Source organism: Canis lupus, chromosome 13 (assembly GCF_011100685.1).
Source record: "Canis lupus familiaris isolate Mischka breed German Shepherd chromosome 13, alternate assembly UU_Cfam_GSD_1.0, whole genome shotgun sequence".
NCBI classification, from domain to species: Eukaryota; Metazoa; Chordata; class Mammalia; order Carnivora; family Canidae; genus Canis; species Canis lupus.
Genome location: NC_049234.1, coordinates 45,841,659 through 45,867,799, shown reverse-complemented (window position 1 = coordinate 45,867,799; position 26,141 = coordinate 45,841,659).

The following is a 26,141-nucleotide window of genomic DNA, read 5'->3' as shown; positions in this document are numbered from 1 at the left end:
AAGCATCCCAGAAAAAGACCCAATGTCAATAGGGATCATCCCAAAAAAGAAGTATTCATATCAAATATGTTTGGGAAGTGCTGAGTGAAAGCAAGTTAAGCAGCTTTATTTACAGGAGGACTTTTCAGAGCCTTTAACGTACTAATCTGCATTGTGAACCCTCAACAGGGACATGAAATATGCAATGTTCCTTGAGTTATTTGTTTAGAAAACTCTTCACTTGTAGGCATCTCCATGAACTAGAGACCCATGGCACACAATTTAAGAAATGCTTCCGGAAAAAAAAGAAGAAATGCTTCCATAGTAAAATCTAATCAGAGCATTTACTCAACCAATAAACAGTAGTTGTGTCAATAAGCCATGAAATACAGAGGGAATTGAAGACAGACACTTCCTCTTGAAGAGCTTTCAATCTAATGGGAAGGAGAGTCCTGAAACACCACAGGGAATAGGCACACACAAATGAAAATTGGTGTGAAAGTGTGGACACAGATGTGTGATCCACAGAAACTATGGAAAGAGAGAAAATTAAGAAAGGAAAGTTTCACCGAATAAGTAGGGTTTGGAGACGTTCCTTTCACAAACCAAGATGGCAAAATTATTTTTCTTGTGAAAATGGTGTTGTTCATTAGGGAAAAACTTTTTTTTTAATACAGAAAAGTAAGGAAACACCTATCCTGCACACACACGTACATACACACGTATACTTAATGTATTTTCTTGAGGGGGATTACCCAAAGTAGGAAGACCAGGTCAAAGACTAAGGAAAGTTTTAAGACTTTTGACCCATTTTGCCAGGTTGCTTTCCAAAACTGTAAATGAGAATTCTCTTGTCTTGCCAAAGGACCTTGCATTTCAGACTGATGCTTACGTTCACCGTAGTCAGTTCTGCGGTCAAAGCCAGTTTGTATTACTTTAAAAAATATTGTCTATCATGCTATATAGGAAATACTTTTATGTGTTGGCTTTTAATTAAAAACATTAAAAGTATAAAAGAGAATATGTAACATTAATAAAGATAACAAGGTATAGACAACTTCATCAGAATTCTCTCTCAGAGAATACTATGTGTATTGGGAAGAAATATTTTGATAGGATGAATGGGGTAGAAATGAGGCACAAAAGAGCATGCTCAAAAGGAGAAAGATGGTCACTGACTGCTGTATCCTCACCTCCTAGAACAATCCTTGGCAAATGGCACTCAGTAGATATTTGTCAAATGTACAAATTATGAAACGTGCTTTCTAAGGAATATAGGTTCTATTGACTGGAGATCCTCTCTTTTGTTGAGTCCCTACACTGAGTTTCCCGGATTAGGGGCCGGAACAGAGACAGCTAAGTGGATCTGGCAAACAGAGGATGGAAGAGTTTGAACTTCCTCGGCTAATCTTAGAATGAGGGAGTCAAGAGAAATGATAGGCTCTTTATGGAGAAGAAGAAAGAGAGCGAAAAAGACCATTCTGGGTGGAGACTGATGTTGAGACAAAACTTCAGAGAACATGAACATCTTCATTAAAAAAAACACTTAGGGGCACCTGGATGGCTCAGTCAATTAAGCGTCTGACTCTTGATTTTTGGCTCAGGTCATGATCTCAGGGTCATGACATAGGCATGGAGACTGGTTAAGATGCTGTCTCTCCTGCTCCCTCTCCCTCTCCCTGCTTCAAAACAAATTAAGTTGCTTGCTATAGGATGGCAACACAAACCCCTTCCCCAGTCTCCTCTTCAAAGCGTTCAGCAAGGGCTGCTTTACTTGCTAAAGCTTTTATGTGAGTGGATTCTTTTTGGGGAGGGGAGTGGAATTCAAAGGGGTCCTGAGTTCCTCATTTATGTCCATCCAAGGAGTTACAAGTGGACAGCAAATGGGTACAGAGAGTGGAAAAATGAAGTTGCAGGTATATATGTGAAAGAATGAGAGAGCTCCCTCTCCTAAAATACCCTGCCCCCCCAACTGGTGAGCGGTATTCCCAGGGCTGTTTTAAAGTGCAGGTGGTTTGAAGTGCTGGTGTTGAGTAAGCGGCTGGTGTGTTGAACGCCTGTGGGCAAGCACCTGTGCATGTCGTAGGTTTATTGAACATTTCCTGGTGTGCCTTATTGGAAGAAAACGTCTGTGGCTTTTCATGCACTACTTCTAAAAAGTATAAAACTGCGTGGCTAGCAAACTTTGAGTTTCAAGAACATGTTTCTTTTAAACTTCATATCTAAAAATGAATCTCGTCAGCTTTATAAGCTCGTCTGTCCCTTACTTCAATTTTGAATTTTGTGAGGCAGCCAATCCAGAGTGGCTTTAGGTTCTCATGGGGCTTTTAGAATCTTATTATCTTTTGAGTGGTGCACCTGCAATATACATCAGAATGAAAAGGAAACAGCCCTGTCTCTATGCTTGATGTCTACGTTTACGGCGAATGAAAACTGTGAGCCTGATTGAATTACTTTCATGTTTAAAACTGACTCCACACTCCCATCTTCTATCTCCTTGGTAGTAGTGGAGAGCGCTGTACTTTTCACAGGATGTTGTATAATTCCCTTCTAGAAAGTTTCAATGGACACTACGACCCAGCAATTGCACTACTGGGTATTTACCCCAAAGACACTAATGTAGTGATCTGAAGGGGAACCTGCCACCCAATGTTCATAGCACCAATGTCCACAATAGCCAAACTGTGGAAAGAGCCCAGATGTCCATCAACAGATGAATGGATAAAGAAGATATGGTGTATGGATACAATGGAATATACTCAGCCATCAAAAAATTGAAATCTTGCCATTTGCAACCACATGGATGGAACTAGAGTGTATTATGCTAAGCAAAGCAAGACAATCAGCGAAAGACAGTTATCACATGACCTCACTCATATGTGGAATTTAAGAAACAAAACAGGATCACAGGGGAAGACAGGAAAAAATAAAACAAGATGAAATCAGAGAGGGAGACAAACCATGAGAAACTCTTAATCATGGGAAACAAACTGAGGGTTGCTGGAGGGGAGGGGAGTGAGGGGATAGAGTAACTGGGTGATGGGCCTGAAGGAGGGCCTGTGATGTAAGGAGCACTGGGTGTTATATAAGACTGATGAATCACTGACTTCTACCTCTGAAACATAATAATGATAATAATAATTATTATTATAATAATTATAATAATAATAGCTTCAATGAACCTAAAAGTGACTAATGGGTAAACTATTTTCAAACATGGAATCCAGGACACAATAAAGTAGCCAAGATGTCAGAGTTACTGCTGGTTGGTCAACTGAGTAGGCTTACTATCTCACTATTTCTTCCCTCTCTGACTAAAGACCATAATTACCAAATCCTTTAAGAACATTCAAAATGTTGGTTCTTAAATCTCCAAGAAAGAAATAGGATAAATTTGTTTTATGACCACATTAAAAGCCTGTGCCCATTTAGAGGGCATTGATGTGGCTTTAAACCCACTCTTATTCCTGTGAAGTTTTCCTCTTATTATTTGTTTAATTTTCTGATTAAAAATATGATTCCTGGTAATATAATAGACAACATAAAACATAGACAAGGGCTTCTTGATTTTCAAGTCTCATGACCTAATTGATCTTTTGACTGAAGATGACAAGCAGTCCTCCAATGTATGGAGCTCTTCTTTATTGTGGCTCAAACAATTGATCTATTCCAGTGTTTTCAAATCTTTTCTTGGAATGTGATTATGATTTTGAAAATAATATTTTATTTATTTTATTTATTTTTATGATAGTCACACAGAGAGAGAGAGAGAGGCAGAGACACAGGCAGAGGGAGAAGCAGGCTCCATGCACTGGGAGCCCGACGTGGGACTCGATCCTGGGTCTCCAGGAGAGCGCCCTGGGCCAAAGGCAGGCACCAAACCGCTGCGTCACCCAGGGATCCCTGAAAATAATATTTTAGATGTGGACCAAGTTTTCTCCCTCTCTCTCTCTTTCTCATAAAACGAAATAAGAAGTTTCTTAAAGGAATATTCTTTCCACATATGCTAAGCACTGAATCTTTCCATTCTATTTCTTAAAAAATTGTTCTTCCCTTTCCATCTTTTTTGAAATTCAGTTTGTGATATTAGTTTTGGGTGCACAATATAGTGATTCAACAATTCTATACTCAGCGCTCATCATGATAAGTGTGCTCTTTAATTCCCGTCACCTATTTCACCCAATCCCCCTCTGATGACCTTCAGTTTGTTCTCTAGAGTTAAGAGTCTGTTTCTTGGTTTGCCTCTCCCTTTCTCTCTCCCTTTTCCCTTTTGTTCATTTATTTTGTTTCTTAAATTCCACATATGAGTGAAATCATATGGTATTTGTCTTTGACTGGTTTTTGTCTCACTTAGCGTTATAGTCTCTAGGTCCATTCATGTTGCCAATGGCAAGATTTCTCATCTTTTTTATGGCTGAATAATATTCCATCGTGTATATACACCACACCTTCTTTGCCCATTCATCTTTTGACGGCCAGTTGGGCTGCTTCCGTAATTTGGCTATTGTTAATAATGCTGCAATAAACAAAGGGATGCATATATCCTTTTGAATTTGTGTTATGGTATTTTTTGGGGTAAACCCCCAGTAATGGAATTACTGGATTGTAGAGTAGTCCTATTTTTAATCTTTGAGGAAACTCCACACTGTTTTCCACAGTGGCTTCACCAGTTTCCATTCCCACCAGTAGTATGTGAGGGTTCCTTTTTCTCCACACCTTCGTCAACACTTGTGTTTTTTATTTTAGCCATTTGGGCAGGTGTGAGGTGATATCTCACTATGGTTTGATTTGCATTTCCCTGATAATGAGTGATGTTCAGCAACTTTTCACATGTCTGTTGGGCCATCCGCATGTCTTCTTTGGAGAAATATCTGTTCATGTCTTCTGTCCATTTTTAATTGGATTATTTGGTTTTGAGGTTTGGGTTGTAACAGTTCTTTCTATATTTTGGATACCAGTGCTTTATCAGATATGTCATTTGTGAATATCTTCTTCCATTCAGTAGGTTGCCTTTTAGTTTTGCTCATTGTTTCCTTCACCATGCAGAAGCTTTTAATTCTGATATAGTCCTGAGAGTTTATTTCTGGTTTTATTTCACTTGCCTGGGAAGACATATCTAGAATGATGTTGCTACAGTTGGTGTCAGAGACATTATTGCCTGTGCTCTCTTCTAGGATTTTTATGGTTTCAGGAATCACATTTAGGTTTTTAATCCATTCTGTTTATTTTGTGTGTGTGGTGTAAGAAAGTGGTCCAATTTCATTCTTTTGCACATAGATGTCCAGTTTTCCCAACACCATTTGTTGGGGCAAACTCTTTTTCCCTTTGCAGATTCTTTCCTCCTTTGTCAAAAATTAATTGACCATAACTGTGGGTTTATTTCTGAGTTTTCTATTCTGTCCCATTGATCTAATGTGTCTATTTTTGTGCTAGGACCATAGTCTTTTTTGATTACTGTGGCTTTGTAATATAACTTGAAGTCTAGAATTGTGATACTTCCAGCTTTGTTTTTCTTTTTGAGGCTTACTTTGGCTATTCAGAATCTTTTGCAGTTCCATTCAAATTTTAGAATTGTTTGTTCTAGTTCTGTGAAAAATGCTGCCAGTATTTTGATAGGGATTGCATTAAATGTGTAGATTGTATTGCAATTGTATTGTGTAGCTAGACACTTTAACAATATTTGTTCTTCCAATTCATGAGCATGGAATGTCTATTTCCTTGTATCCTCTTCAACTCCTTTCTCTAGTGTTTTATACTTTTCTGGGTACAGGTCTTTTACCTCTTTGGTTAAGTTTCTTCCTAGGTATTTTATTCTTTTTGGTGCAATTGTAAATGGGATTATTTTCTTAACTTCACTTTCTGTTGCTTCATTATTAATATATAGAAATGCAATAGATTTCTGATTTTCTATACTGTGACTTTACTGAATTTGTTTATAATTTCTAATAGTTTTTTAGTGGACTCTACAGTTTTCTATATATAGTATCATGTCATCTGCAAATAGTTAAAGTTTTACTTCTTCCTTGCCAGTTTGGATGCCTTTTATTTCTTTTTGTTGTCTGATTGCTGTGGCTAGGATGTACAGTACTTTGCTGAATAAAAGTGGTGAGAGTGGACATTCTTGTCTTATTCCTGATCTTAGGCAAAAAGCTCTTGGTTTATCCCCATTGAATACGATGTTTGCTGTGGGTTTTCATATAAAGCTTTTGTTAAGTTGAGCTATGTTTCTTCTAAACCTACTTTGTTGAGGTTTCTTTTTTTTTTTTAAATCATAAATGGGTGTTGTGCTTTGTCAAATGCTTTTTTCTGCATGTATTCAAAAGATGATAGGATTTTTATACTTTCTCTTATTGATGTGATGTATCATGTTGGTTGATTTGCAAATATTGAAAAACTCTTGCACCCCAGGAAAAAATCCCACTGGATCATGGTGAGTGAATTTTTTAAAAATATTGTTATATTTGGTTTGTTAGCATTTTGTTGAGGATTTTTGTATCTCTTCATTAGAGATATTAGCAGTAGTTCTCTTTTTTGGTGGTATCTTTATCTGGTTTTGGTATAAGGGCAATGCCGGCCTAAAAGGATGAGCTTCGAGGTTTTCCTTCCATTTCTATTTTTTGAAGTAGTTTGAGAAGAATAAATATTGACTCTTCTTTAAATGTTTGGTAGAATTCATCTGGATCTGGCCCTGGAAAAATGTTCATTGAGAGTTTTTTTTTTTTTTTTTTTACTGATTCAATTTCATTGCTGGTAATTAGGCTATTCAAATTTTCTATTCTTCCAGCTTCAGTTGTGGTAGGTTGTAAGTTTCTAGGAATTTATACATTTCTTCTAGGTTGTCCAGTATGTTAGCATATAGTTCTTCATAATATTCTCTTATAATTGTTTGTATTTCTGTGGTGTTGGTTGTCATCTCTCTTATTTGTGATTTTGTTTATTTGAGTCCTCTGTCTCTCTCTGTCTTTCTTATTATAATGAGTCTGGTGAGAGGTTTATCAATTTTGTTGACCTTTTCAAAGAACTAAATCCTTGTTTCACTGATCTGTTCTATTGATTTTTTTTAGTTTCTATATCATTTATTTCAGCCCTAATCTTTATCATTTCCTTCCTTCTGCTGGATTGTTCTTCCTTCTCAAGCTCTTTTAGGTATAAGGTTAGGTTGCTTATTTGACATTTTTCTTGCTTCTTGAAGTAGGCCTGTATTGCTATAAATTTCCCTCTTAGAACTGTGTTAGGTGCATCCCAAGGATTTTGGGTTGCTATGTTTTCATTTTCATTTATTTCCATGTACTTTTTAATGTCTTCTTTGATTTCTTGGTTGGCCCATTCATCATTTAATAGCATGTTATTTAACTTCTATGTATTTGTGCTCTTTCCAGATTTTTTTCTTGTGGTTAATTTCTAGTTTTATAACATGATATGACTTCAGTCTTTTTGAATTTGTTGAGATTTGTTTTGTGGGATAATGTGTGATCTATTCTGAGGAATGTTCCATGTGTACTTTAAAAGAATGTGTATTCTGCTGTATTAGGATGAAATATTCTGAATAGGGAGGTTAAATCCATTTGTTCTACTGTGTCATTCAAAGCCGTGCTTCCTTGTTTATTTTCTGTTTAGATGATCTGTCCATTGATGTAAGCATGTGTTAAAGTCCCCTACTATTATTGTATTACTGCTATTTAGTTTCTTTATGTTTGTTATTAACCGATATATTTGTGCTCCCATATTGGGTGCATAAATGTTTACAATAGTTATATCTTCTTGTTGGACTGTCCCCTTTATTATTATATAGTGTCCTCCTTTGTCTCTTGTTACAGTCTTTGTTTGAAAGTCTATTTTGTCCAATATAAGTATTGCTACCCCATCTTTTTTGACATCCATTTGCATGATGGATATTTCTCCGTCCTCTCACTTTCAGTCTGCAGGTGTCTTTAGGTCTAAAATGGGTCTCTTATAGGCAGCATATAGATGGGTCTTTTTTATCCACTCTGTCATCCTATGTCTTTTGAGTGGAGCATTTAGTCCATTTACATTCAAAGTCATTATTGATAGATATGTGTTTATGGCCATTTTGTTACTTGTTTTGTGGTTGTTTTGTAGTTTTTCTCTGATCCTTTTTTTTCTTGCTCTTTTTCATGGTCTGCTGACTTTCTTTAGTGATATACTTGGATTCCTTTCTCTCTACTCTTTGCATACCTGTTACTGGTTTTTGATTTGTGGTTATCATATAACATCTATGCACATAGCAGTCTAAATTAATTTAATGGTCACTGATGCTTGAATCCACTCTTTATTCCTCCCCCGCCCACTCCCATGTTTTGGGTATATGGTGTTATATTTTACATCCTTTTATTTTGTGAATCCCTTGACTGATTTTGATAGATATACTTGTTTTTACTGCTTTCGGTGAGGTTTGTGCTGGTCTTCTGAGGGAACCACAATGCCGGGACTTAGGCAAGTGAGACTGGAAAGGGCAGATCCACGGAAACATAAGGGGGCGGGGCTTGGTGTAAGCAAGTTAGATAGCGGTGTTGGCACCACGCTGGGTCCCTCGGGTGGCCCGTGTATGTATGTTGGGGGCACAGGGAGGGAAATGGTGCCTGCCAATTACTTTGTTCCTGGAGAGTTCTCCCTGCAATCACTGTTACTCTGGTGCTCTCGGATGAGTAAATAACTCTCCCTCACATATGCCTGAGATGTTTTTCAAACTGCTGCTTCTATGCTATATCTCTGAGGGCTGTTTGTTGTGCTGTCTCTTGAAGAGCAGGGACTCAGCTTCCTAATGCCCTCTGGGTTCCCCAAGAGCCGAGATCACTGATTTTTTAAATTCCAGGCTTTAAGTCCTACTGGTTGTAAGAACTCATGAAATTTAGCCCTTCTTGCTTTCAAAGTCAAATGTTATGGGGATTCATTTTCCCTGTGTGGGATCCCAAATGTGATAGTCTATTTTTCACCCTTCTCCACACCCCTGCTCCCTCCCAACTATGGGCAGTAGTCCGTCTTACTCCCAAACTAGTCTCTATCCTTCCTGCCTCTGTGATGTGGCCTCTTCTCTACCTTTAGTTGCAGAGTTTTTCTACCAATGTTAGGGTTGCTTTCTGGGTTGTTTATGCTGACATGACCCTTCCCATCTGAGGTAAATATACATTTTTAAATGTACATTTTCTAGCCTTGACCAAAAAAATGATACCAAAATGATGACTGTTATGATGAGGAACATAAATGTTGGTAAAAATACTGATTAAACGGAGATTCAACCAGCAACAATTCATTATAGGAAATTCTGTAGGATAAATGACCCTGTTCCTTCAAGAAATAAATCTTTTCTTAAAAAAGATTTTATTTATTTAAGAGAGAGGGAGAGATACAGAGCACAAGTGGGAGGAGGGGCAGTAGGAGTGGGAGAAGTGGACTCCCTGCTGAGCAGGGAACCTGAGGTGGAGCTTGATCCCAGGGCACTTGAGATTCTGACCTGAGCCAAAGGTAGCTGCTTAACCAACTAAGCCACCCAGGCACCCCCAAGAAACAAATCTTAAGGGAAAAAGAAAAGGAGGGAGCGAAGACTTACAGAAACATCAACCAAATGTATTGTAGGGACTTTTTGATCCTGATTTAATAAACCAACTGTTTAAAAAAAATTATGATGAAAAGGCAAAACTATGGAAATAATAAAAAGACCAGTAGTGGTTCAGGGTAGGGGAAAACTAGGCAGAGCACAGGGGATTTTTAGGGCAGTAAAAATACTGTGTGGACTATAATGGTGGATTCTTGTTATTACCTATTTGGCCAAACCTATAGAATGTGCAGCACCAAGAGTGAACTCCAATATACACTATGGATTTGTGATGATTACATGTCGATATAGATTCATCAGTTGTAACATGTGTACTTCTCTGGTGTGGGATGTTGATAATGGGGGAGGCTGTGCATGTGCAGGGGTAGGGGGCACCTAGAAAATCTCTGGATCTACCTCTTAATTTTTTAATTTCTTTTTTTAAAAGATTTTATTTATTTATTCATGAAAGACACACAGAGGGGGTCCCTGGGTGGCGCAGCGGTTTGGCGCCTGCCTTTGGCCCAGGGCGCGATCCTGGAGACCCGGGATCGAATCCCATGTCGGGCTCCCGGTGCATGGAGCCTGCTTCTCCCTCTGCCTGTGTCTCTGCCTCTCTCTCTCTCTGTGACTATCATAAATAAATAAAAAAATTTAAAAAAAAAGAAAGAAAAAAAAAGAAAGACACACAGATAGAGGCAAAGACACAGGTAGACAGAGAAGCAGGCTCCTCACAAGAAGCCCAATGTGGGACTTGATCCAGGAACTCCAGGATCATGCCCTGAGCCAAAGGCCGTCGCTCAACCACTGAGCCACTCAGGCGTCCCCCTCTTAATTTTGCTGTGAATTTAAAACCTCTCTTTCAAAAAGCCTTTTATAAACTCCAAAAAATGATGAGAAAAGGAAATTTGAACATGGTCTACTTGATGGTATTAAGCTATTATTAATTCAGCTGAGTGGTTGTACATGTTATATTTTTTTAAATAAGATTCCTAAAATTTAGAGATACTGCTTACCAAAGGATTTCATGTAAACATTGTAATTGCTTTGAAATGTAGTCTGGTGTTTATGGAAGAGAAGAGAGGGGAATACATCTGTGTACAGATGAAAAGAGATTGGCTCTAAATGAATCATCGTTACGCTGGGTGATTGGTTCATGGGTTTATTATAGGCTTATTAAACTAATCTCTCCACTTTTGTGAATTTTGAAATTTTCATAATAAGTTTAAAACAGCCAAAGCCAGTGTGTTTTGGATAAAGTTATCAAGCAGCACCAAGGGATCTTGGAGGACACAGTCAATCGAAGCTGGGAAAAATGACTGCTCAGGAAGAGCTGGTAAGGTGGGGGGACAGCAAGGAGGAGGACTATGCTCAGGTTATTGTGAGAGCAAAAGTTGCTGTTTTCTTGACCCAAATCTGGGCCACCTGGGCAAGAGAGCAGACCCATGGTCACTTTAGAATGGACACTGACAGAGGAAGAAAGGCACAACAGATGGGAGATGGAAGAGGTACCATCCAATGTACAGCTGGCAGAGCATGTGGGCTGAAGTTGCAGCTGGAGGGCCAAGTGAGGGGAATCAAGTTCACAGATGCATTTCAAAAACTAATAAGGAAAAGATTTAAAACCCATCGGGCTCAAAGAAAACTCAGCTTTATGCTCTCCTTTTCTTGCTTAGGTGCCCCTTCCTACTGGCGTCTTCACTTTGAGGATGTAAAACAAAGCAAGACTTCTCCATGTTGTCAGAACTTCCAGGGCCACCCGGGTGGCTCAGTGGGTTAAGTGTCTGCCTTGGGTTCAGGACATGATCTCAGGGCGCTGGGATCGAGTCCTGCATGGGGCTCCCTGCTCAGCTGGGAGTCTGCTTCTCCTTCTCCCTCTGCCAGTCGCTCTGCTTGTGCTCACTCTCTCTCTCATAAATAAATAAATAAATAAATAAATAAATAAATAAATAAATAAATAAAATCTTTGGGTTGGGTGGGAAGAAAAAAAGAACCTCCAATCATTTGTCAAATAGCTCATATGGTGAAATGATGTCAAATGCCCAGGGTGGTGCTTGCCCACAGTGGGTGCTCAGCTGAAATGCAGTGAAGCAGATTGCTGGGGCACTACCCCAGTTCTTTCTCTTTTTAACCATGGACCCCCTTCACTCATTTTATGTTTTGTTTCCTTGTATGTTAGTAGGCTATCATAACCCTTTTAACATCTCTCTAGCGCACGTTCTTCAAGTATTCATACTCAATATGAATGTATTACTCAAACTACATCCCTGAAGTGCTCATGATCTCCTAAGAGAGGGAACTGTCACAAAGCAAAAACCAAAACACACGAAAAAGGAAGTCAACTTTATACTCCCTCCAGGGCCAGAGGGAACCAACGCCAGATTACAGGGGTGCCAGGCAAACACACCTCTCCTGTCTTCGACTTTCCCACTTCCTCTGCTTCAATCCTAGAGGACCAGGGGCAGGGCGCCTTGGGGTGGGGTGCAGAGCATTGGCAGGTGAATCTCATCAAGCAGGCCTGTGGGGGCAGTGGGGAGCAGATAGGGATCGGGGAGGCTTCATTTCAAAAGAAAGAGAGTTTCCACTGTTACATATGACTAAGCAGTTTAACCGTAAAAGGGCTACCATTCTTCTAAGGAAAATAAACAGATACATCACAAGATCTGAGGAATACATAATCCGACAAAACAAGTCTGAAGAGTGGGGCGGGGGTCATAATTGGATTGTGTTCTCCTGAACTCACCAGCTCTACTGCTGCAACCAACAGTGTTGAACAATGTGGTATATGCAGCATATGCAGGGAAGACACACTGCTTTGCTTTGGTCGCAGCCAACAAATTGAGCTAAAGAAAATGTTACTCCCCAGATATCACTGTAGGGAGAGCTTGGCATTTATTTGGCAGAAATGTTTGGACGACTCACTGGCGCCTATTCTGACAACGGGGGTGACTCTAAGCTCCCGGACAAGGAAAGGTGACGGGGACCAAAGACACGAAACAAAAGAATGAGAGGAGTGTGTTGCACAAAATGACCTCCCACCCCAGCCCTTGTTCAAACCTTTAGTTGCCGAGAAGCTCAGCTGGGGCTGGCATTCCCTCCAGGAAACCAGTGAAGGGCAGAGGTCAGGGTAGGACCCTCAGCCAATCTACCCTATATTGCCACCCTGGCCCTGGACAGGACACCCGTGTGCGGCGTCCAACCTGGTTCTGCATCCTGGTGCACAGCTGCCCCGGTTCTCGGCCCTGGTTGCTGGAAGAAGACATGGCACAAAGAGACAAGGAGCCAAAAGGCCAAGAAGGCTGTCAAAGTGTGAGCCCTCAAAGCTTTGCAGGATGGATGAGGAAGGGCTGTGGACCTGGGATGTCAGGCAACCTTACACGATGTCACAAGTCGACTTGGTTATATACATGGCTGTCTCTGTGCGCTCCCTCCATGGTTTATCTGATCCTGCCAAACTGTATATAACTCGGAGTAAAAATCTCAGGGCTACCCCATCTATCACTGTTCACCATTCCTAATAACTGGATAAAAGAAACTAATCAAAACGAACTAATGAGGTGCTTGGCCTGCCTTGGACTTTTTCTGAAATCCCCCTGTCCCTCTCCCCAGCTGGGTCTTCACTCAAGGCAGCAGCTCGAGCTCCAAGGGGCCTGCACGTAGACCATCACATGCGGGGACCCCACCAGCTGCCTCTGCACACTCCACACTTTGTTTAAAGGAGAACCATATGGCAGGTCTAGGTAAGGCCCCTCTGAAAGAAAAACAAAATGTGTAGGCAAAAGAAAATAAATATGGAGGAGAACAGAGACAAAAGCAGCAAGTAAGAAGAGGAATGGGGATTAGCAGCTGTGGGGGGGGGGGGGATGTGGGCAGCTGGCTAAATGGGTCCCCGAGATGTGGATGGAGGAGAACCCCCCCAGCCGATCCACTTCTGCATCCAAGGTGAGATCAAGGGTGTTTCCTTGGGCCTTGAGCCTGTGCCATGTCTTGCGGTTAGACTTGGACCACAGCGACTCCAGCCCCCGAGTGCATGGGGAGAAGTGAAGGAGGGTGGTCTTGAGTGGAGGGATGCGTTGGAGGGTGGCTGGGACTCTGGGAACAGGAGTTTAACTCAGGAGATGAGGGAATCCTGCCGTGAGGCTGGAAGGGCAGAGGGAGAGATGATTAAAGCCACAGATCACAAGAGGGAATCCGAGAGGCCTGTGGTCATGCTGAGCTCCTTTCTGAGGGCCCTTCAGATACGTATTTGGAGCAACCTCAGGGAATATTTGGGTTGTAGAGAGAACTAAAACCATAAATGTTGCAGTGGCTGGACAAGGGGAAGAATATTAAGGAGTTGGGGTTTGAGGTACTGGAGTGAAGAGCAAACAATCCAATGGTGTGAGCATAGTCAGGCAAGGTAAGAGGAAATACAGAGGGACATTCTTGGCTCTGCGCTGGGTAGTCTGATTTCCCACTCACTCCAATCATGAGAAAGCATGGAAGCTCCCGACCGTGGTGGCCTCTGGTCACAGCTGAGGCTGCTTCCAGCTACAGTGTAACAGGAAACTCTACCTCCACTGCTGAAACAACAGAAATACTTAGGAACTCCTAGAACAAGAAGACTGGCCAAAGGGCCATTCCGGGCTGATTAGTTCAGTGGCTCAGAGACTTCCTCAAGGACCCAGACTCCATCCTTCAGCTTGGCCAGCATCAGGATGAAGGCTGTGACCTTAGCCCAGCTCCCCAGCTGGTGACAAGATGGCCCCCGGATTTCCAGGAGCCATATCCCTGCTAGACACCATCCCAAAACAGAAAGGAGATTATGTCTTCCATGCCTATTTCTAAGCATGAGGAAATCTTTTTCAGAAGATTCCCAGCCAACTTCATCTCACATCCTCTTGCCCAAGTTGTATCACATTTTCTGGCCTAAACCGGCCATTTGCAAGAGTCATGATTAGGTTAGACCGGGGGTCAGAATGACTTTTACATGGTTGAAAAAAAAATCAGAAGAAGAAGAATATTTTATGATGTGTATAAGGTATACAATGTTGAAATTTCAGTGTCCATCAATAAAGTTTTATTGGAACACAGCCACACGGTCATCCATATACGTGTTGCCTATGGCTGTCTGGGCAGAGCCAGGGTGAAAGTGCAGTAGGCAGATCCAGGACAGGCCAGTCTGACCAATCTTGTGGCCTGGAGGGGAGTCCAGAGACATCCAAAGTCATGTGAACCCCCCTGACAATTGATGAGCAGGCGTCTGACATGATGCCGTTTATTGGCAGGATTATTACGTGTCCAGATCCTGAGGTAGCTTCACTGACACATCTGGAATGTGTAACAAAATTCCAAATTCTCTTTTACTATGTGTGTGCTAGTAACCCGCCTTCAGAAGGTACTTTGTGGAGTTCAGGTAATTTTTAATGTCCTTCCAAAATCATACATCAGACACTAAGTCAGAATGACCAGGGTCTGCCAAATATTACGGGACTGAACAAATCAGGAAAGCTCCCCACACTCCATAATTCTCTAAGTCTGTCTTTTTGACACCTTGAATGATGAGGCAGGGAAACTGCTGGTCTGCTGGTAATTATCACCACCTGTTCTTCAAGCAGGGCGCCCCAGTAGAATAGTCTCCCTACCGGGCAGGGAAGGAGAGAGGGAGGGAGGGAGGGAGGGGGAGAGCCAGCCCTGTCTGGTGAGTGTCGCTGTGGGAGGCCCCCCTCCCCGCTGCGAGGGCACAATCTGTTCTGGGAACTGGCCTGGAGCTTGGCAAACTTGGGAAATGGCCAACATTTGTCCCTATCTCCCCTTAGTGGTTTCATCTGAACCATCTTGCTCAACCTTCTACCTCTCTCGGGCTCCTGGAGGTGGCCCAGTGCACTTTGGCGGCCAAGACCTCATTCTGTAAGATTACACAGAATACGTCCTCGTGGGCATGACCGGGAGCATGCCACCAGCTGCTGTTTAGCCTCCTGCACCCACCCAGCTGCAGTCTCTCCAAGGCAGTCCTCTCCACTGTGACATTTCCCACTTTGGGAAATGGCAGCCTGAACCCATAAGCTCCCACCTGGATTAACATCCTTCAAGGATCCTACAACTGCCTGACCAATAAAGTCCAAGTGCCTTGGTGTGACGTAGACCAGTGGTTCTTGAGTGGGGTCCCCGGATCAGGAGTGGGGTCACCTGGGCCTCCATCCCAGGAACTCTGGTGACAGGATTTGGGTGTTAACAAGCTCTCTGGGCCATTCTGATGTGATGCCAAGTTTGGGAATCCCTGATGCAGGCAACCCCTGCCCACCGAGCCAGATTCACGGCTCACTACCGATCACTCCGTATGCAGCCTGGGTTTACCCCCGAGATGGCAAGGAGATGTCACCAAATCTGTCATTTCTCTCTAGGCTGTAGTGGCTACCTGGCCTGCTGCCTGGAGGGCCATGAGGCCTCTCAGTCGTTGCTCCTCAGGCAGGAGATCTGCTCCACGGCTCAGGAGTGGCATCAATGCGTGTGAGGGGCAAGGGTGGGCATCGATGGGCCAGGCACTGCCCGGTCCCCGCTCAGGCTGCCAAAGCCCCCGCAGGGCAAAGGCCTGTGTTGCACTGATGTGATGGAGATCCCAGCCACCCTGGCAGGAACACGGGGGCTCAGAAGCTGACAGCCTCGAGGGGGTCAATTTAGCCCTAATCAACCCCTAATAAGGAATTGGGAGGATTCGGCTGGGACCAGGGTGCAGGGAGCTGCCCCTCTGCCTTTTCCCTTGTGTGCTTGCCTGGGACCGATGAGGGGCTGGGAGAGCCACGGGGCAGAAAGGGGACACCCCACATGAGGCGAGCCAACCTGTCATGTGGGGCTAGACACGGATACTGCGGCCAGGCTCCTGCTCAGGATCCCCAAGTCCCAAGGGGGGATTTCAGTGCGATACTTCATTTTTCCTCCACAAGAGGGGCGGGGGGCAGGAGGGCCAGACGGGGAGGAGCTAGAAGGGCTGCAGGAGCCAGGGCAGCAGCTGGAAGAGATTACAGGCAGCCCAGAGGCAGCAGGCAGGTAATAGTCTGGGGCGGCCAGGGCTGCAGAAGGAAACCTTTGCCCTAGAAGTGTTTGCAAAGTCCCCCCTCTCCTCCTACCCTCCCCCCACACACCCCTGGCCCCTGCTACCCGTTGACCCCCTGGCTGACATGCCGTGGAGGTTTGCACAGGGAAAAAATGAAATCTGCCTAGTAAGTTCTTTGGCATTCTGGAAATGGGGGCTATTGCTGTTCACTCCCCTCGTGCAAGAGGCAAGATGCTCCCTGCAGACCTACCTGAAGCACAAAATTAAATCAAGTTTCAGATTTCCCGTGGCCCTTTGGCTTGCCCTGATGTCCTTACACTTCTTGCGTGGGACCTTCGCAGCTGCACTTTTCCTTCAGATGACTCTGCAAGGCCTGCTGGTCCCTCTGCTTTGTCTCCTGACCTCCTCCCTCCTCCTAGGCGGAGCCAGGCAGGCCCAGGCAGGCCCAGGGAGATGGCAATGAGGGCCCTCTCTTCCCTCCAGGTTGGGAGTTTGCTTCCCACCCCCCAGAAACTCTGAAGGTTCTCTTTCCTCCTGGACATTGTAAGTCTAGCTCTTATATTTTGCTTTTTTTTAATATATATTTTGCTTTTTAAAAAATATATATATTTTGCTTTTGCAAGGAAATTTACCTACCAAAGAACAGAGCTCTGTGTCCCTCTTGGTTATGGGAAAAAAAGTGCCTCAGGAAGTCTCGACAATGACCCCCATCCATGAAATATTCCAGCAAATCCTGCAATAATTCCCCCCCTTGTTGTAATATGTGAAGGAGGAATGCCAACAAAAATGGGTGTGTGTTAGCCTCTTAGATATCTCACTCTCGCATCTCTCTCTCTCTCCAGGAAAAAAAGGCAAACGAAAATGCAGAGGCATTTTTAGGAACTCTGCTCGATGCACTGCTTCCCCTGCATCGAGCACGCCTTGCAGGAATACAATCTGCACGCTATTATCCCTAATTTTCTGAGTCCTTGCTAAATTATATCAGACCTGCCACCCTGGCTGTTAAATGTCAGTTAAGACCTAATTAATTTAACTGCTCTGACAAGTTTAACTTCGTTCCCACAGAGACTGTAATTTGCCTTTTCCCAACTGATAGTGCTATAGGCACATTTTAAAAATAACTTTCATTGTTTTAAAAAATGTTAACCAAGGAGTATATGTTCATCATAGAAAAGTCAGAAGATAAAAAATCAAAATAAGTTGTAAAAGCCACATCATTTTATCATACAGTTATAAAGAACTATAAATATAAATTCTTTTCCTATTTTGGTATATGTAACAAAAGGTAATGTTTTATAAAACCTATGAATGAGCATTCCCCTTTTGCATTTCCATGTTCATGAGTCAAAATAGGATTTTGCAGACAGTGAGCATCAAAGCCAGGTTTTGTTCAGGGAGGGAGGATTTTTTTTTTTATTGGGATATAATCAACACTTAATGTTGTATTAGTTTCAGGTGTACAACCTAATTATTCATTATTTGCATATATTGCAAAATGATCACCCCATCGAGTCTAGTTAGCATCCATCACCTACATAGTCACAGTTTTTTTTTCTTGTGATGAGAGTTTTTAAGAGCTAGTCTCGCCAACTTTCAAATATGCAATATGTCATTTTTAGCTATCGCCACCATGCTGTACATTAGGGTCCCCAGGACTTATTTATTTTATAACTGGGAGAGGAAGAAAAAAGTCCAGAGCCCGCATGCATGTGCTTATAAATTCTGGAGAGAGTCCGGGAGATAGAGGCCAGATGTGCAGAGCTCAGTGTCCTTGCTCCACGACAGAGGGTGTGACAGATAGGATGAGAGGAACTTCTAAGGACAGAGGACTTTTGCCTCAGTAGTACATTTTAGTTACTTAGTGTAAGACTGGATATGGCTTTTCCTTGCTGCAATCAGTTCCTCTTCGATGTTGGAAAATTGCTGCTTCCAACAAGGGGCTCAATGATAGGGTCATTAGAAGGAAAAAAAGTTCCCTCCTTGAATAATCGGAGGTGAGTTTCCAGGCTGGTGGCCAGCCCTTCATTCAGGGACTCCAATTCTTTGCCTACGAGTTGCTCTGCCACAGAGCCCAGAGCACTGTCACCAGCTGTACGTGGCTGCCATTGGGCGACTGCCATGTCCAGGTTTCATTCAGTAGGAAGGGAAAAGAGAGGTACAGGAGACACACCTCATGTCCTACGACTCTGGCCCAAAAGTGACAGGTGTCACATCTACTCAGGTTTCATTGCCCAGGGCCTGGTCACTTGACCAAATCCAACCACAAGGAATGCTGCATGCCGTGTTTGCCCAGGTACAGTTCTATCCTATGGATCAAAGGGAGGACGGCCTTTGGTTGCTCACTAGCAGTCTTCTCCTTCTCCTTCTCCTTCTTCTTCTTCTTATTCTTCTTCTTCTTCTTCTTCTTCTTATTCTTATTCTTATTCTTTTATTCTTCTTTTTTAAGATTTTATTTATTTATTCATGAGAGACACAGAGAGAAAGGCAGAAACACAGGCAGAGGGAGAAGCAGGGAGCCCGATGTGGGACTTGATCCCAGGGCCCCGGGATCACGCCCTGAGCCAAAGGCAGTCGCTCAAGCACAGAGCCACCCAGGCGTCCCTAGCAGTCATCTCCATTCCTTTCATTGTAGATAGGGGCCCTGAAGAGCCTGCCAGCACGGAAAGGGATCTTTGAAGACCACAGCGTGAGAGTCATAGTTTGCCATCAGGTGCCGTGAAGAGGGATGAAGTGATGTTCACAGCTGAGGCCAAGGCCAAGTCACCTACCCCCAGAGTGGGCCACAGAATCCGTGAGGGGTGAAATGAGGCCAGTCCAGCTCAGTGTTCCTGACCAGGCTGAGAGAAACTAGACTACAGGTTATACCAGCAGCCAATGTCAGTGGCAGAGGCCAGCCTGGTGGGCAGCAAGAAGAGTGACAAAGGACATCGCCAAGTCCAGAGGGGCCAGAGGACGTGTCATAGCTCTGAGAACCCATCACTCCACTGCCTGAAGCCCACAGTGAGCATCCTTCATACTCCGATTGCTGTCACAGGGCCAAGAAGTAGATAATGAAGAGGTCTGAAAACCTGAGTACGTAGACCCATAAAGGGCTCCCTGGACAGACTGCCCTCAGTGTGGAAGAGCTGATCAGGTTGGACTCGATTTATTCAATCCCATGTCTACCCAGAAGAGTGGGGAGCTTGTGAGAAAACCCAGATCAGGTCGTCCGTTAATAAAGACACTGCCATTTTACTCCTGCACGTCTGAGTGTAGTCTGAGGGCATACATTTTACACCCCAAAACTTATATATAAAGATGTCTTGGAAACGCCAGAGCTGGGATTAGAAGATGAAAGCTGATGATGTAAACTGCTTCCCACCCCCACCCAGAGGATAACTGTGCAGACCAAAAATCACTTAGCAGCCATTGAATGCTTACCTGGGTGTTGGGGTTCCCAGGAGAGGGCACTTGAGCTGTGATAAGTGAAGTGCAGACATGACAGTTAGACGGGGTGTGGACAGGGTCAGAGTTGATGTTTGATTTCCGGGAGAGACTCCAGGACATCATGAGTAAAGAAGGCCCCAGTGCCTGGGCTGAGCTCAGCAGCAGGGTCTGGAGGTCAGAGGGAGCAGGGGGTCTGGGTGCAGAAAGAGACAGGATCTGAAGCCACTACCACCCTCTCTCCTCAGCCTCCTTGGGCCCTGAATGGATAGGGGGATGGGGTTAAGGGATACCCAGAATCCAAGGAAAATGCATTAAGTCTCCAGTCTCTTGAAAACAATTCAAAAATCTCCAAAATCTGAGCCAAAAAAAAAAACAAAAAAAAAACCACAAAACCTTGCTTCCAAGTTGGACACATCGAAATGAAGCTGAAGCTGTTTATGGGTTTCTATTTACCCCACTTCATGTAAATCTCACTGCAGACATAGGAATAACCCCAGACCAAGGAGGGTGTTAGGTAATATACAGCATTTTCACCATGTTACCTTTCTAACATCTGAAAATTTCTGGATTTGAAACGCATCTGTCCAAGAGTTCATTACCAAGGATTTCATAGCCTGTATTTCAGAATCGCCTTTGCCTCCGTGCAATGCCCAGGGCTAAATGGGCAAAATCCTCTTCGCTGTCTTGGCAGATTTCCTTTAATACAGAGTTTCATCCAACAAAGATACAACTGACATTTATATTCTTTATCTGATCTTTAATGCTGATTTTATGGATACATAACAATTCAGCCAACTTTTTATTTCTAGTTTATGAGGAAGCAGGAAATGCCATTCTCTCCCCCCCATTTTTATCTACTTTCTTTTGTATGCTTTGTTTGGTTAGTAAGAAGGAGCGGTGTAATCACGCAGTGGATCAATGGCTAGGCTAGTTATTTTGCAATGCTAAGTATTTGGGAGTGCAGCCTGGAACTGTATACTCGGGGTAGGGATCACGAGGTAAAGGAGATTAAGACTGAGCGTCTACTCTGAAGCACGCTTCCTCTTATACCATTTAGTGTAAGCCCTATCGCATTTATCATTTAATCCATTTAATGGAATCCTCCTGAAATGATAAAATCGTCATTTTGCCACTACCACATAATGTAATCCTCATGAAAAGTTTGTGAAGTAAAAATTCCCACTTGTAAAGTTGGGCAAACTAAAGCTCAGAGAGGTTAAGGAATTGGCCCAAGGTCACACAGCCGGTAAGGAGCAGAGCCAGTTTTCCCTGGTCAAGAAACAGTTCCACCTAGGACCTGAATGTCCCCAATAAAACCCCTTCCCAACAAACCTCTGATTTACAACAAATCCATTAAGTGCGTCCTTGTCTGTATTCTATTTTTAATGGAAAAAAAAAATACTCCCAAAGCACACTTCCTTATACCCTATTAATCATTAAGAGGATGGGATGGAATGGTCATCCAAGCTCTCAGGTAAATTTTGGTTGGTTCCTTCTTCCACTGTCGTTGTGCCCTAGACTCAAGAGAAGGAGGCAATGGGGAGTTAGCCTTACCTGTCACACTCATCAATCACTCCGAGTTTCCTAACCCAGAGGATGCTGGACATTTTTCCTCTTTCTCCACTCTCCCTAAGAGGGTTGTAGACAAGACATTGACCCCAGGCAACTAGACCTTGGAGAAGTATGAAGGGAGGGAGCACCTTGACTTAAGAATGACATCGAAAGATTTCTGGTAATAGGTCCTTTTAGTGTACAGGGCAATGAGGAAAGTATGTATGTAATTGTTTTTAAAATCTATATTCTAGGGTCATCCAGGTGGCTCAGTCAGTTAAGCGTCTAGCTCTTTTTTTTTTTTTTTTTTTTAGCTTCTAACTCTTGACTTCAGCTCAGGTCATGATCTCAGGGTCGTGAGATGGAGCCCTGTGTCAGGCTCCACCCTCAGCAGGGAGTCTGCTTGAGATTCCCCTCTCCCTCTGCCCCTTGCCCCACCCATCCTCTCTCTCTCTATCAAATAAATAAATAAAATCTTTTTAAAAATCCATATTCTATATTTTAAAATTCCTTTTCTATGTTTTTATTGATTTTAATTACATCAGTGTATTACAGCCAGCTAAACGTTAGTAGCTATATACTCCTACATCCATGCTAAACAGATGCTTGATACGGCTTAAGGAAATAGCTCTCCATCAAATATTTTACAATATTTTATGTCGTGTTCTGAAGATGACTTTTGTCATTCTCTTCCATCATCCTCATGCCCCCCTCACTCCTCACATCCCATTCTTGTGCTAAGTGAATTCTTTTCACCATTCTTTTCCTAAACGGAATCACCTTGTTCAGTGCTTTCTAGAAACTGATGAATTTCAAAGACAGAGGACAATTCTTTTTTTTTTTTTTAATTGCCTTCCAACAGAGGGTACAGAGGCGACAAGGAGAAATCAAAGTCTCTAAAACGAGGTGAGCGCTCATCTGAATATTCATCCAGTGGGAACCTGGCCTCATTTGGCTCAACTTCGAGGAAATCATAGGAAACAGATGGAGAGCAAGCGTGAACTTTGCCTCAACAACAACTCAGGGCAGGGACTGAGGGAAAGCTCTGGAGTAGCATCGGACCACCCCACTGGCCTGGAGACCTGGAGGCCTCGAGGCCTGGCGACAGACCTTTTAGAAGGCAAAGGCCCCCTCTGGAAAAGAGGGCTGCTCCCTGGCACCGTGAAGCTCTGCAGGCACATTTTCTTGCTCCAGAAGGCAGTGAGGTTCTCTTAGGCTAGTGCGCAACTGCAAGAGCTCATAAAAGCCGGGACCATGACTTCATCTCTGGCCCACGAGCAGATGGTGACACAGATCAGAGCTACCAGCTAGTGGTGAATCAGGGTGAAGAAGAAAGACTGGAAAGACTGAGGAGCCCATGTGTGTGCATTAACAACTGCCCCCTACCAGGAATGGGATAACTTTGCTGTAAGTTCACAGCATCTTGAATAAGCATTAAGGGGACTGGTGAGTGTGCAGGATTCATTGCACAGATGCCCGATGTTCTTTGTCTCCTTAACTGGCTGGCTGAGCCCCCATTCAGTGGAGCTCATTCCAGCTTTAGGTTGGTTTTGGTCATTCCCTAATGTTGAGGGTGGAGGGGGTGGTGTGCATGTGGTTCATGGTATCTATTTGAGTAGGGAGTTTGACAGATACTCCCCTTCAGGACTGTAAAAATTTTCCCAAGAAAGTTTGGGGCTGGGATGCTTGGATGGCTTAGTGGTTGAGCATCTGCCTTTGGCTCAGGTCGTGATCCCGGGGTCCTGGGATTGAGTCCTGCATCCAACTCCCTCTGCCTATGTCTCTACCTCTCTCTCTCTCTCTCTCTGTGTCTCTCATGAATAAACCAATAAAAATGTTTAAAAATTTAAAAAACTTTTTAAAAAAAGTAAGTTTGGGCTTATGTAGGGCATATAACAATATGTGGTGAGGGCTGATTCTGAAAATGGTATTGGTGGTGGTGTTTTAATATTGAATAGCTAGGCATTTAAGGCCAAGGTGTCTCATATGGTCACGGGGTTTTCCATAGATCATGGAAATAGAGTCCCCATGTTATCGAGGATAGTACATTGAGTTCTTCATTCATTTTTGGACATTGTGCCAAGTACATATGTATTTGAATTCTAATTCTGTGTATCGAATCGTATTTTCCCAACACTGGGGTGGTATGTTATTTAAAGGCTACGTCGTGAATCCTTTTGTTCAGTGGCCTGAGAGAATAAATACTTGTATTCCTCAGATGAAAGAAATCTTCTATTATAATAGTAGATAACCTTATTATTCATAAAAATCAGAATGCATCCATGCTGTCAATAAAGTCCTTCAATTAAAAAAATAACAATATATTTTTCTTATCACTTATTAAAGATACACTCTATTTTGTAACATTTTTGAAAAACACAGATATCAAAGGACAGCTTTCAAAGCATGGATGTAATACGTAATGACCATGCTTCTTCATTTGCTTCTGGAAGTCTCTTCATGAAGTGGTTAAACTCCTGACATGACCCTGGCACTAGAGATTGACCATATTTGTTCTTCTCTAGGTGTTTCCAGTTAGCAAGTCATTTAAAGCAAAGTCTCCAAACAGGTTGCTCATCCCAGGCCAGTTCGTAGGTACCCTGTGGTTGATCCGCTGTCATACGGCTGACCTTCGGGACTGGTGAGATGTCCCTGGGCTTATTTCCTTCTCAACTCTAGCATTCAATGAGGCTTTTAGAATATAAGTCAGAATCCTCTAACGTGTCAGACTGCAAGTCCTGAGAGGGCAGCTGGAAGGACAGGAGAGGAGTATTTATCTAAGAAACATCATAACAAAGATGAGCATGAAGGTCAGGTGGTAGTTAGCAAGCTCTGCTGCAGACATGCTACTCTCACAAATAAGAGAACTGAGGCCCGGAGATGATATATGCTTAGTCCTGATAGCCAAAAATATTTAAACACCAATCGGAGCCCAAAGGCTGATCAACATGTAATGTTCCACAAGCAGTGACTGAGTACCTTCTATGAACCAAGCACCTCAGGTGCCATCGAGAAGTGAAGCGAGGCCAGGCTCGTGAATGGGTCTGCAGTCCAGTAGGGCGGATGGTTGGCCAGGAGCCACTGCCAGGTCCTGCCATTGCTGCTTCTCTTACTATGGCTTTCCTTCTTCTCTGGCCTAAATTCAGATTGTTAAGTTAGACTTGGAACAACTCCATATCTCCATCCCATCTGGTTACCAAGGGACTGTATTTTACCCCAATACAGGCCACCCTTTACTTTCACAGCAGACAGCCGCAACCATCGGAGGGGCATGAGCTTTGAGTTGTTGTTCTAGTGGTGGTGATGAGTTTCCAGGAAGACACTGATTCCGTCCATCTTTTAACTAAAGACATCTTTTATTTTATTTTGGAGAGAGAGAGATAAAGGGAGAGTGTGAGCAGGAGGGGAGGGGCAAAGGGAGAGGGAGAAGGAGAATCTCAAGCAGATTCCCCACTGAGCTTGGAGCCCACCTCCAGGCTCCATCCCACTACCCTGAGATCACAACCTGAGCCAAAACCAAGAGTCCGAAGCTTAACCGACTGAGCCACCCAGGTGACCCTAAAGATGCCTTTTAAGTAGCAGAAACTCCATAAAGAATGACACATGGACCCAGCTTGGACACACCCCAGATTTTGAAATGGAAAAAAAAAAACAACAACAAGATAACAGCAGAGTAAGGAGAGGAAGAGCTATATAAAGGGATTACATCGTCCTCTGCAGCTGTTTAGTTCATTTTGTTTGATCTAATTCCCTCATTTGGGTGAGGCCAAAGCTGTGCACACATTGAGCCACATTCCTGCTTCGTGGTGGAGCACCACTCTCGTTTTCTCTCTCTCCTTCCATCCTTCTTTAAATTTACATTTCCTGCCATATACGTGAGTCCCTATAAATCTCCTGAAGTCCTTTCAGGAACTAGGAGAAATAGAAATTAAAAGAGCAATGATCATCGTCCATCTCAAGGAGAGTTAGCTCATTTACTGACTCCAAGGCGACCACAGAGGCCTTGCGGACAAGGACCCTCTACTTGTGTAATATCACAGAAGGCCTTGCGCCTGATTTAACTTGACAACACAGGGCCTCCAGCTGTGGTGGTCTGTAGTGTCCCCCTAGAGAGTTGAGAGAAGAATTTTAAGAAAAACAAATCAATGATTTATGGAATAGATGTAATTATATTGTCCAATGAAGTCCACATTCTCATAAACTTGTGAAAATAGTCAAGAATCGGATTAAAATCTTTTTTCTGGTGCCAGCTTCAGTAATCCTACAGGTGGCGACCCAGATGCTGCCTTTTGTTGTTCTTGTTTCTACATCTAATCTCTAACACATACCTCAATTCCTTCACCTCTCCCACTGTGCCGCACACCACTTGCAGCCCCATCACTGGTCACTCAATGACAACTTCTCCTTGGTGTCCCTGCTGCCTTCTACCCTCTCCATGTTCTCCATGGGTGTGGGCAGCTGCAGTCTGGGTGTGTGACTTCTGTGCTCCATAACCTCGTATGCCTTTCTATTGCACTGTGTATCTGACCTCAGCAGCCTTTCTCAGTCCCCGGGATGCTCCACCCTCCTGGCCCCAGTGCCTTTACACATGCTTCCCCT